The sequence below is a fragment of the Heterocephalus glaber genome, unplaced genomic scaffold (assembly GCF_053883595.1).
Source record: "Heterocephalus glaber isolate CG9 unplaced genomic scaffold, H.glaber_assembly_v1.0 deba00001556, whole genome shotgun sequence".
In the NCBI taxonomy this organism is placed as follows: domain Eukaryota; kingdom Metazoa; phylum Chordata; class Mammalia; order Rodentia; family Bathyergidae; genus Heterocephalus; species Heterocephalus glaber.
Genome location: NW_028258347.1, coordinates 59293 through 72988, shown reverse-complemented (window position 1 = coordinate 72988; position 13696 = coordinate 59293). Strand labels below are relative to the sequence as shown.

At 44.0% G+C, this 13696-nt stretch overlaps 1 long non-coding RNA gene across 2 annotated transcripts in view; it reads right to left on the bottom strand.

Annotated features, from left to right (window-relative positions):
* LOC106009857 (uncharacterized) overlaps nt 1-2359 on the bottom strand; it is a 60276-nt gene extending 57917 nt beyond the window's left edge. For both annotated transcript variants that reach the window (XR_001183840.3, XR_015442948.1), the window contains exon 1: nt 1691-2359. This is a non-coding gene — a long non-coding RNA (uncharacterized LOC106009857). The remainder of the gene's footprint in view (nt 1-1690) is intronic.
* Nucleotides 2360-13696: the final 11337 nt, after the last annotated feature.

Below are 13696 nucleotides of genomic sequence, written 5' to 3'. Positions count from 1 at the left end.
CTGAAAAGGAAAGTGTGAATGAAACAACAGTACCATTGACCTCTTGGCAAACTTACTTGCAGTGTACAGAGCCATTTCCCGAACTTAGACAGTGTGCATTTTACAAATTCACTTTACCAATTTCTAAGTGATTCTCTTAATCCTCAGCTAGATGAAGACCTTGAATGGAGACGAGGTTTCCCATGCTGAGACAGTGTGCATCTCACACATAGCTTTATCAATTTCTAAGCCATGGTTTTAATTGTCAGCCAATTACAGGACAAGGTATCAATAGCAGTGACACCTGGCAAGGTTAACCTCTTCCTGGCTGAGATGGTGCGCATTTCACAAACGCTCTCCAGCAATTTCCGAGTACTTCTCTTAGTTATCAGACAACGGGCTGCTATAAAGATCGGCTGAAAGGGAGAATAGGACATCACCAACCAAGCCACTGACCTACAGAAAATGTAGTGTGCTGAATGGAGCACACAGGCACATGTCCTACGCGGTGGCCATCTGTATCTCACAAATTCCACTCCCCACTCTGGAGACACTGCATGGGGTTGGCAGTAAATAGTCCATTATAAAGAGAGGCTGAAAAAGAGTGCGTGACTCTGGGATGAAAGGCCATGGTCGTCCAGCAAACTCAGCTCCTTGAGAGGAGTGTGAGGAGATATTTCCCATGCTGATCAAGAACGCATTTGACTAGAGCTGTTTCATGATGCCTAAGAAATTCTTCTATTCAGCCAACTGGCCAGGACAGTGAGCGGCTGAAAAGCAGGATGTGGCTCCGATCTGTCGAGTGGCGAGCTTACCAGCCTCACAGTGCTCTCTCCCCACCCTAGGAGGCCGCCTACACTGGCAGAGGACGGTCCATGATGCAGGAGGATGTGACCCTGTCCTCAAAGCCATGCCACCCATCAAGAAGACAGTCCACGTCCTCTTCGGGGACCTCCTCGGAACCGTTAAGTAGCAATCTGGCTGTGGACTGTTAAGTTTAATTTCCTGCTCTCACTATTATAAATCATACTTTGTTTATACTGTTACAATATTTTTTCTATTGCTCAGGATTATTTTTGATGCCAGTCCTGTTTGTTTTTTAAAAATCCCTATTTTATTCCTAGTGATTTTCTCTGCTCTTGTATTTGAATTTAAACAACTGACCTTCATTTTACCAAGTTTCGAGAAATCCAGCCCACATGTAACTTGTAATCCTTAATCCATGGCAATGAAATATAATCTAAAGTGAGGTTTACAGATTATCCTCAATTTTATTATTCTCTCTCATTTATCTTTAACACACACACTTGCGTGCACACACACGTAAGACTGACTATAAGTTTCTTTTCTTAATATGACTTAGCTGATTTTCATCTCATTCCACTGCCTCCATGGTAAGTAACCAAAAGGAATCTCCACAAATTCACTTCTTCCCAGGCTTAGAAAGATTCAAGTTGTTGCACCTGAAGCACCAAGCAAATGATGAATGACAACTGGGCTTATGGGAAAAATTTCAGCTGACTTCAGCAGAGCAGCCAGCTGAGGAGTTAGAAGACAGCCAAGAGCTCGTGCATAAGATCATTGCCTGTAGGAGCCCCCAGAAGCAGAGGTGTAGACACACACACACTCACTCACACACAGAGCCGCACACATCCGCAAGGCACAGAGGGCAAAACCATCCTCTGACAGTATCAATTCAAAAATCACTCACTGTCTTTTCTCTTCGTCCTTCACCCTGGTCCTCCGTTAAATGTCCAGGAATTGAGGCAGTGCATGGAGAGGAGGTGGAGGGGAGAGAGCAGCTGCATGCTGACCGCTGGCTTGGAGGAGGTCGATTCTCATCAGTCCCTGGGCTTATCTGTACTGCAATACTGCACTGCATTCAGAACCCGCAGTGACCTGGGGACATTCGAGGTGACTCACAGGTGTGGACTTCACCTTTCCCCCACTCTGGACTCAAGTATGGGGTCCTGACCTCTTTCTTCTCTGTTGACCTCCATGCGTGTACATCATGGATTAATGGGCAACACAGCCACAAGTACCAGGAAGCCCCAGGCAACCGGGGCCATCTAGACAACACGTAATCCAGTCTGGTTCCAGCAGGTGCTGATTATTTAATATAACCTGGAAGACTATAGACGCCAGTGCTTAGGGGAAGGGGGAGGATAATGCAAGATAAAGAGGCAGGGCCCGGAGGGAAATTGCAAAGTGCACATCATCCAACCAAGGAAGTGCCCTGCAGAGAATGCCACACAGAGGAGCTGTGCTCGGATGCTGCTCAGCGAAGAGGGAGGTAGAAACCATGAGACACGAAGTGCACAGAAAATGCCCTGGCAGCTAGACTGCTTAGGTGCTGGAGATTCAAAAAGATATATTATGACCTTTTCATTGACCTTGCTGGAGCTTACTGTTTGGTATTTCCCCACAGGCTGGAGTAAGCCCAGTGTGACTTTTTCAATAGTTGATGAATGACTCTAAATATTTATCCATGACCTTAATCATATTTCTTTTTATCACAGTATAAATATTAAGCACTCATTTTGTTGTTTGTCACTGTATTGTTCATTTTCTTAGTTTTCATAGCTCAAAGGACAAAAGAATATAGTTAAAGTGTCCTTAAAATTCTCAAGCTTGAAACAAAAGAAGCAAAAAAAGAAAAAATACAAGGCCAACCACGACATGGGAAAGAAGGGAGCATCATGCATGAAAAACTAAACCACAGGAATCCTAACGAAGCTTTCTTTACCAAGCTGCAGGTGGCAGACAGGGGGAGCTGGTGAGCTTCCCGCTCCGGCCCTGGGTTCTGAAATCCGTCCCTGCCTCCCAGGGGCTGAGTGGCCCGAGGCCGAGGGAAAGGGAAGAGGCCTTCCTAGAAGTCTGGCCCTTTGGGGTAGGCCTGCTTCTTGCTAGGTCCTCCCTCTGCTGTGCTGAAATTTCTCAGAACTCATTCATTATCATGGGATTGGCTCTAACCAAACCATGGGAGCAGTGTATGCCACCACTTCTGAATGTAGTCAAGACAGAGCTGGGATAAAGGGTGGCATGATGGTGTACCAGTTGCTCTGATCTGATCACTGCACGTGTAAACATGCATTGCAGTATCACACTGGACCCAGTAGATACGGACACTCATTAGATATCAATTAAAACTTTAAAAATTAAAAAAATATATTTTAATGTAGTGAAAAATAATTAACATATTTTTAAATGTTATGCTTAAGAAGGAATATATTCCATTATGGCAAAAATGTAAAAGTTTCCAGAGTGCACTTAACCAAAATATCTTCCCAGACCAAGAAATACAATCTTCACCATTTCAATTTTTATAGCTCATATTTGCAAATCAGAAGTCAGGAGCAATTTGTGAGTTAGGTAGAAATGCTCTTTGGTATTATCTACTTACCTCACTCATACCTCACCACAGCACCACCAGCCCCCAGCCCCTCTCTAGATCCCAGCTAAGACCAGCTTCCTCCTAAGCCTCGCCTAGCTGACCAGTAGCGTTCAGAGAGACTCAACAAACTTGTCCCTCTGTCAGTCTCTAGGTTTACAAAGGCTGACTCTCCTATTTTAGTCTTAAAGTGTTAAACGTGTACCTGTGGTCCACTGTTTCACAAGAAACTATTCCAGAGTCATTGGTTTAAAATAACAACTTATGCTATATCACAACTGTGTTTACTGACTGTGCATGGTCATGTAGGAGACTAGAGTGTCTTCTCCCCAGGGCAGTCCCAGGCCAACATTGCAAAAGGACAAAGGCAGAAGCTGCTAGGTCTCCTAAAACTAGGTTTGGAAACTAGCAAATGTCATTTCAACCACATCCTGATGGCAAAGTAAGTCACTAATGCTAGCCCAGGCCTGCAGGAGTGAAGTTACAGCTTTGTGTCTTAATGCAAAGAGCCAGAAGAGGCTGTGGTCATGTTTCAGTCTACCATACACCCACTGTCTTTGTAGCAGGGGGCAGCTGGTTTCTGACTTCGTCCACTTCAATTTCCTAGACATGAAACAGAACTCCATTTCCCAGTCTCCTTCTGCTTCATGGCACTTTCAGGTGTGCATTAAGCTCATCTGTCTTCCTTGTCCCCTGCTCAGCAACAGAGACTGCACAAGGTGTGGATGGCAGTGTCACAGGGCAGCAGTATTATAGACAGGCCAGTTACGCCAGAGATAGCAGGCAGCTAGGGAGAGGCTGGGCCAAGGTAGAGTCAGGATGACCAGGCCTTGGTCAGATGAGCAGGAATCTGAGGTCAAGCGTTAATAAGAACCAGATGGGCAACTAAGTCCAGGGCTGTAACAAGCCGGGTGATGATCACCACTATGACAACTTCTGCTCCTACTTATCTGGAAAATACTTTCTTCCTTCTCACTTCATTCTTTTAATGAACCCCTTGGATAGGAGAGAGGCCAAGAGGCTCCTGCAGACACACACTTGGTATGTGTCTCAACTCCTCATAAACCCTTTTCTAGTTTAAGTAAACATTTTAGTCCCATAGGTTGACCTTAGTTTGACTTGGAGTAATCTGAGCTCTTGTCATTTTTTGGTATAAAAACTCCTAAACAAAGAGTCCCTGTGACAACCCACTTTTGGGTTCCCTCCCAGACTTCTGGGAGCTATTTCTCTCTTCTCAAAAAGCATCCTCCTCTCGCAAGCACAAGGTCCCAAGTTCGATCCCCGGTACCAAAAAAAAAAAAAAAAGCATCCTCCTGTCTACCTCTTTTGTCTGGGACTTCATTTTTTGATTTCGTGAGACATGGACCCAGGTTACACCATTACAGAAAGAACATGGGTACCTGAGATTTTTAAAAAATAAAGCTATCTGATTTTTATTAGCCTTTGAGACAAAAGAGAAATAAGTTTGTATTGCATTAAGTCACTAAGACTCAAACACACAACCATCTAACACATCCTGACTCAACAGCCTTTGAGAACTCAAAGAATTAACATGGCAAAAGCTGCAGGTAGACATTGTTTTTGTTGTTTCTTTGGGGAGTTGCAGAGAAAAATTTCCTTATTTTTGTTTCTTTACCACATTATCAGTCTTCCTTCTACTTACTAACACATCTTCTCTGATGGTATCTATGAGTCTCTTAGCTGAGGCAGGAGGACCACAAGTTAGAGCCCAGCCTGCGTAACTCAGTGAGTTAGCCAGAGCCTGTCTCAAAATAAAAAATAAAGGGTTGGTGGTGCAGTCCAGTGCAAAGGCTCTGGGTTCAACCTGGGTGTTTAGAAGAGGGAGGGACTTCCTCCTGTGGCAGGGACTCACTTGCACAGTGGATAGATTTCCTATAAGTCAACGCGTGACTACTTCTCTTCACAGGGGAGAGACAGTGCTAGGAGAGTATGTGATCCTCGGGGGAGGTTAGCTCATGGCTGCCTTGTAAAGACTACATTTGATACTGGTGTCCAAAATCCATGTTCTTTCACTCTCACTTACCCCTTCTCTCTCACCTTGCCTTTGGTACACATGCTCCTTTATTGGCTCATTTATAGAATTTCAGCCTGGAAGGACCATGCTAGATTTTCCTTCGGTTCACAGCTGAGGCACCTGAGCCCATGAGAAAGGATGAATTGGGTCACTGGGAATTCTTATCCTCTTTCTGGAGTAAAGATGGAAACCTGTACCTTTTCATGTCTGGGAACAATGCTGCTGATGAGAAAAATCTTCCCAGACCAGGATGACCTATCCCAGATTTATTGATTTTTCCATAATTCCTCTGTTTCTGTGTTCTCAAGTGACTAATGAGGCCCATCTGGAGCTGGCAAATTTTGCCACAATTTTGACAGATGGTTTCAGTGCACGTGCGTAAAGAAAGTAATGTTGGAAATGTGAGAGGAGAAGAGGTTTCCTATCACTCTGAGTTTTCTAAGAGACCAGTGGTAAAATGACCAATGGGAACAGAGAGATTTCAACGTGACTAACCCATACGATGAGATCATCTTCCCTTAAAAGCCCGTGGAGTAATGCGGAGAATCGTCACAGCCACGTAAGGGTGGCGTCTTTGACCCAAACACTTGGCAAAGTCTGACCGCAAGCTCTGGTCACTGCTTCACAAAGCTGTATACACAGCGCTGAGGGAACCAGTGCGGATAGAAACAGGCCCTCACGGCAACGCTGTGCTCTTCCTAGCACTGGAGCAGAAACAAAATGTCCCTAGTCAATCTTAAACATGAACATAGCTGGCCATTTTCGGTGTTAGTTAACACATTTCTGAAATTTTTATTCTAAGCTATTTATCCAGGTATCGGTGAGGTCTCTCAGATAGAATCGCTTAACATCTCGGTATATTTTCAGTTTATCACATACAGAGTAACATAGTGAAACCGCATTCATTCATTCATTGTGTATTCTCAGTCAGTAGTCCCTGGCCATTTGTCAAAGATAAAGTAATTGTTGCTGTAAAATTCAAACAGTACACACACTGACCCTTTTGGTAAGAAATTCACAGATTTGACAGACATGTAAATAAATTGTGATATCATCTGATAAATGTAAGCCTTCTTAGAGAGTAAATATATTTCCTGTTGCTAATCATGGTGGTACTAACAAAAACAACAAGGAGAAGAATGAGGAAGAGGGAGGAAGAACCCAAGTACAGCGGCCTGTCCTAGGCACACTACCCAGAAGTGTGCTCACAAGAACCCGATGGAAATTTTCTGAACATTTCAACTGCTGCCATGGGGGTGAGCAGAGATGTGCATGGATCCCGGACATGGCTTGAGGGTTAGAATGTCCACTTGGGTTTCAAGTCCCTTTGATGCAGGACCGAAATAAGACTGGGAAGACAGGTGTCAAGCTGTGAGCCCTGGGTTGGCCTTCCGTGTTCCACCACAGGAAACTGAGGAGTTTCTGAATTCTCAAGCCCATCGTGGATATTCAGGCCATTATGCAGCTACGTGTGATAGTGAATTTTAGTTTGTCAGCTTAAAAGATTGCAGGGCAGTGAAGTAAACATCATTTCAGTGTCCTATGAAGATGTTTCCAGGAGAGATCAGGGTTCGGGTTAAAGAAAGAGGATCCACCCTTGCCTTGCTCAGATTCTCTGGAGGACCCAACTTCATGCATGCACTGTACGGGGTAGGAAGGTCAGTCACAGACTCACTGTTAAATGGCATGTGTCACCAAGATTCTACTTATATGAGCCCGATTTTACACACATACAGTACCATGTGTGTTTGTGAGCTTTTACAGGCCACAGTTGTGGTTTCTTTGGAAGCAATATTCCCTCAAAATACACTCCAGTTACCATATAAGTAACCATAGTCAAAGGTTTCTTTCCTACCCCTACATTTATCAATTTAATTATATCTTCTGAGAGGTAATTTGAACAATGAGCTTAAAAGGGAAGACTACATTGATAATTCAATCTTTGGCACTAGGTTCTCTTCCATTTTCAAACAGTAACATGTTTGAGAGGGAGCTGATAAAGGCTGAAGGCCATGCACTTATAAAACTTTTCTTATCAACATGAATTTTAATAACTAGCCTGACTTGAACTCTCTTGTAGGATCTTTGTAAATCCAGAAAAATGAGGCCAGTCCACTTCAACAATGTAACTTTCTCAACAAGTTTTATTTGACACAGACTTAGCATAGACTGTCTTCCAGTGTATTACAGGTGAGAGTTTTATCCAATATTTTACAAAAGCACAGCAGGTATCGCCAACTATGTTGCCTACAATGTGTGTGTGTCTGACCCCTTAGGGTCAAACACGAGGCCAATGGCGCACATTTTATTGTATCTCTTAGAACAGTGACCCAACTCTAAGGATCAAATCCTGTATTAATTGCAGAAAACAAACTTGGTTGCATTAGACCCAAAATACAATGGTTAAGCAAGACAAATTCATTTCATTGTTGCACAGAAGTCCAATGATCCAAGGGCAACTTCAGTGTTTTTAGTACGTTGTCAGTACAGACAGATATTTGCGAGTATTTGTCTCCATGGTGTTCGATCTGTGGATGCTGAGCTTGCAGGTACAGAGGGCAGACTGTGTGTACCATGCTAATGTCTCAGACACGGTGAATGTTTAGTAAATTTTATCTATGAATGTGTGTCTTGGTGCTCTTTCTTAATCCTACTAGATTCAGAATGGAAAAATATTTTTATTCATGGTAATATTCTTCACTGCCTCCACGACTGTGCCTGGAACCCAGCAGTCATTCATTGAGTGAATGAATGAGTGAAAACAGTCTGAGATCCATTAAAGCAGCCAACTTATACAGGTTTTCACTCAAGTCCCTTCATAGTTCTTAATTAATGGCTCAAAATGAAGACTTCCTTAGAAATGTAAGCTAAAGCACACAATTCTGTCTGAATGAAGGAAGCCAAAACCACTTATTAAAGTGAAGCCATAACATCCATCTGGCAAAGCCAAACACATAGCAGCGCAGATATTTCCTGAACACTTGAAACTCTCAACTTTCTTTAGGAAAATAGCGCCATCTAGAGGCCAAATCAATTTACTTTCAAACAAAACCTTTGAATTAGTCGTTATAGAGCAGGAAGCTTTTTGCTTAAATTTTCCATGACTCTTATTTTTATTTATTGTCGATCTTATTTTTCTTCCTCCAAATATATAGTCCTAGTTCTGAAGTATATCCTCAACAGGAAATGTTTTATCCTCTCCACCACCTACAGGTGCTGCTACCATTTCTTCCCTGAATGGAAGCAATAATCTAACTGCTCCCTTTAACCATTACAGTTCATGCTCAGGAAAGAGTCAGATAGTTTTTCAAATGTAAATCACTTAAATAGCTAGTCATTGAGTTAAAAATTTAACGAATGGCACACAGCTCCAAGTATTGGTGGTAAAGTCGTCATGAAGATTTTATGCCTGTACCGTATTTACTGAGAAAACAGAAGAGCTTAGGAAAAAACCACTATATCCGCTATTATAAAGGAAGAGCACAATGAATGATGAGGAATAATGTGCGGCCCCTCAAAATGAGGTAGCCTTGAAGCTGGAGAACAACTACCCTGGCTCCTTTCTGGTCAAATAAGAGCAAGAATGCCAGGAACAATGTAGTCATGCCACTCATCAAGAAATAGCTATCCACAAGACTCAGGATTAAGTTCTCACCTCCATGCTTCGCTTCACCTTACAACCATCCAAATGCAGACATTACCTCACTGTGCAGAGGGGGAAACTGAGTCTCACAGACGTTAGGTCGATTGCCTGAGGGTGCTGATCTACAGTGGACCTGACCAAATGCTGACCCCAGCCTGCTTGCTCGAGGCCTAGGCAGGGCGCTCTTTATGGAGGCAGAGACAAGAGCCCAGTGAGGAAGCCACAAGAGGACTCTCGGTAATCTGCTCTGCAAGACTCACAGGCCAGGCTCCGAGGGCTTTCAAGTGGCTGTGGTCAGTTAAGTGAGTCCCGCCCATGTCTCCCCAGCACAGGTTCCCGACACTGCGAGGGCACACCAGGGCGACAGAGGTGCCCGTGAGATGGTGAACCAGAGCGCCTACCACGGGCACACGAGCCCCACACGGGCAGGCCCTCTGCCCTCCCAGGGCACCACGCCTCACCCACAGGGGACGCCGGGTACAGTGGACAGGTGACCCGAGACACCGACTGCACGTTAACTCCCCGGGGAGACATGAAAGGTAAAAGCTGCCCCTGGAAGACAAGTTGTCACACGATGCAGAACAATTGCTTTTGTTTGTCAGGATTTGAGCTTTAAACGGGCAACTGAGCAAGGGTTTGGAATTGGCTAAATGAAGTTATAGCTGAGATATGACTTGGTCATTTTAAGTCTAATTTTATAACTGCATCTATTCAATTACAGTCAGTGGCATGTACAATAGAGTGGACCCTTGACTTAGGAACTCAGTTCCTTCCTGAGGGCTGGTCATAACTCCAGTTGGTCAGTGAAGGCCCAGGCTCCTCTACACAGCCTTTAAAGTCTCCCTCCTGTGTACAGCAGATCTCAGTGTCCTTAGAGAGATACTGCCCCAGGATCCCTCAGTTAATCCCACACAGGAGAGGATGCTGTCATGTTCCTCTCTGAACTCTGTAAGGGTTAAATCTGTATCTGAGACCATCTGGAAGAACAAGTGGCCGGTATTCGGGTCATAGCTCAAGACTTTGTTTGTAAATTAAAACTAAAATTCCAGTTGTAACCCAAGTTGTTTATATGTCAGGCTGGTTGTAACTTGAGTGTCCACTGTCTATATACGTATTAAAAGAAAAACAGAACACCTTTTCTCTTCACAAATTTAGCAGCACCTTGGAAAGGCCTCCAGAGCTGGGCATTGGCTGTAGTGCCCCAGCTGCTGAGTCACCTGGGGCCATGCACACAGCTGGCAGGCATTTGCCAGAGAAGTCACCAACACCATCACCTCCCCAGGACAGCCACAGGGGCTGGGTGAGCCAAGCGGACTCCAGCATCCCCTGTCCCACAGCTGTTTCAGCAGAAAACAAGTCAAGCTGTTTATTTCAAGGAGAAACTAGGTGTTAGCCTGTCCTCTTGAAGTTCAAAGTACAGATTTTACATAGTTAAAGCTATTTAAAAATTATTAACCACATGGCAAGTCCTGAGAGAGGTATTGGGACCAAAAGAACGAGGGCAGGGTAGAAGAACCATGTTGAAAGTGTCAGGGCATGTGGGGCATGGTGGAACACACCTGTAATACCAGCAGTCAGGAGGCTGAGGCAGGAGGATCACTGTGAGTTCAAGGCCAGCATGGTACCTGTGGGATTTGAAGATATCATCACAGGACAGGGACAAGAGAGCTACCAGATCAGAGAAGGAAGCAGGTAGCAAAAATAACATCATTTCCTCTTTGTGTCCAATTCAAACACCTACACATGGATGAAGAGGCTCCAATCCCAACATCTGGTGTCAACATCACACAAAGCACAGGTGCAGCTCTGTGGGGCTGTCAGGTGCCCCAGGGAGGAGCATTTCCCCAGCAGGGAAACTGAGTCAGGTGCCCTTAGGGACAGACCCCTCCTGCAGTCCTGATGCAGCCAGGTGGGGGAAGCAGTGTTTCCCCAGTGCAGAGGTTGCTGGAGAAAAAGAGGAGGATGGATGCTGTAGTCTCATTGTCAGTGCTGATCTCTGTTACCTTTTCATGAGTCTCCTTTGCAAACTTTTTCTGTAAGTACCAGGATTCATTCAGGGGACCAAGGAGCAGGACATCTGGAGGCAAAACGGAAATGGGGTGGGCGTTGGGCCAGCCAGGTTCTTCCGGAAACCTGTTCTACACTTCATGTCTCCCAGATTTAAAATGGCTAAAAAGCTTATGAAATTAAGCAAGAGGCAAATAGCCAGCCAACGCCCCCTCGAGTGATTGCCAAACAATCTCATACTCCATACTTTTGGGTTCCCACTTAAAAATCTTACAAGATTGATCTAATGCGGGGATGGGGGGAGTCAACGGCCACATGAATGGCCTCAACAACTTAATTAAGTACAGCGGACCCTTGACTTCTGAATTTGATCGGCTCCCGAGGGCTGGTTGTAACTAAGTCAACACTGCTGAGACCTGGATGTTTACCCGGGTACACGCTATAGGCAGGTGAATCTTCCATTAACCTAATTAACCCAAGTTATTCGTATTAAGCCGGTCATAACTTGAGGGTCCACTGTACTTTGTTTCCCTTGGAGGGATAAATATATGATCTACCTTATCATGCATTCATTGGATTTTAAAGATAAAACCAAGGTAAAAAAGTCACCTTACTTTGCAAAACAATGAAGATGCCTATCTCCTTGTGTAATACGCGGCCCAGGAAAAGGCATAAATAGAAGTGAAATAAAGAGAGATGGAAATGAAAAGCAAAAATCTCGATAAGAAGGCAGAAGCAGACACAAGTCCAAGCAAATTAAAAGCCAAACCCACAAAAACAGTGAGGACGCAGCCAGGGAGACAGGTACGGGTAATTGACTTCCATAGGATAGGGGCGCCATCTTGTGGACAGTACGGATATTGCAGCTTCTGGAGGGGCTTCTGGAGCCTTATTCCTTCGTTAGGGTAATTGCAAACAGAAACCTGACTTCCTCGGTCTTCTCCAATGAACCAAGTGAAATTAAGTACAGAGAAAGCACTAGCATTTGGACTGCAGGTTTCCCTACTCTTCTTAGGAGAAACAACGGCTTATAGAATGTCTCCCAAACATTACAAATATTCAGCATTAATGTTGAGCTGGGCAGGGGGCAGGGAAACCTTAGCTAACACTTGTTTGACCACATGAATTTATATGGAGATAATTTGAAAGTCTTAGTTTGACATTCTTATGGGATTTCCAGTAATAGCTAATATTTATTGTATGCCCTATATTAAATCCTCGTAATATGTCAAAAGTGATCATATTTTCATCTTAAAGATGAGAAAAATGGGAACAAAAGAAAGTAGGTGGCTTGCCTCGTGTTCACTCAGCCAGCTAAGCGTGACCAGAACCCAGATCCGGGCGGTCTGGCTGTGCAGTCTGGGCTCCTCGGGTATCACCAGCCCGCACCAAGCTGTGTGCGCAAGGCCCGTGTGTACGGGTGCACCCCACTCGGACTTCTCAGCACTTCCCACACCCCATCTTCCCGCAACCACTGGATTTAACCTCGCTGTGTTTCCAACTTGGCAGTTAGATCAAAACTGCACGCTACAGTGCCAAACAGGTCACCAGAGAGAGATTTCAAATCCCTGGGCTAGTCATTGCTGGAAAGGCACATAGCAGCCTCTAGAGCGGCGAGATCAGCTAGTCCGTGATAACCAGTCTTTTAAAAAAACAAAATAGAAGGCCGGGGATTTATCTCAGTGGTTCCTCCACCTGCTGCGCAAGCGCAAGGACCCAAGTTCGATCCCCGGTACCCCCCACTCCCCCAAAAGATAGAGAAAATGGAAACCACATTTGAGGACATAGTGAAGCCGGTATTTGTAAGCAAACCTTTCCTTCAGTTTATGTAAGTATTTGTGTCTGTTCTATGTCGTTATAAAAAATACATTTGTGATATGTTTCCTATGATGAGTCTCATTCCAGGTATCTGAAAGATACCACATAGGTGATAATCCTTGACCCCTACAAAAAAAAGGATACTTTTCCCAATTATGCCTTTTACTTTCCAACCAACTCTGTTAAAATCATATCTGCATCCACGTCTTAAAGAAAATGATGGGATGGAGTTTTCCTCTCTTGCTGTCAGGGATAGAGTAAGGCTTTACTTACCCGTTGTCAGTGGATCTGGAACAAAGCTAGATTTTCACTTTTTTCGTGATTATTATTCTCCCAAAACTTGTTAGATATTTTCTTTCTTTGAGAAAGCAAGCTATTTTAGCATCAAACACATTCCATCTCATTTTGCTAAGGATGAAATTTGGGTCAAAACATGGAAGAAAGACCCGATGCTGGACCTTCATGAGACAAACTAGGTTTCAGCCCCTTGGCAAGTTTATAGATTGTATGTTCAGCCCCCTTCAACCACTTTTCCGTTGAAAATGTCAGGCATTTATATGGCTTATTTGTAAAGTACTAACAATAATCGGAACATTACGGTCTGATTATTTTCTAACATAATTTATTTGAGCAATTCAAGTGGTTGGAATTTGAGGGTGCAAGAAGTGTCATGTGACGCCAAAAGTTATTACTGTTTTGCACTGACGTAATTTAGAAACTCCTACGCAAACTACGGAAACAGCTTCCTCTCTTATAACAGAAGTTTAACTCTAGCTCACATTTTAGGGATATTAAAAGGCAAAAACGCTTTGATAACTTTAGA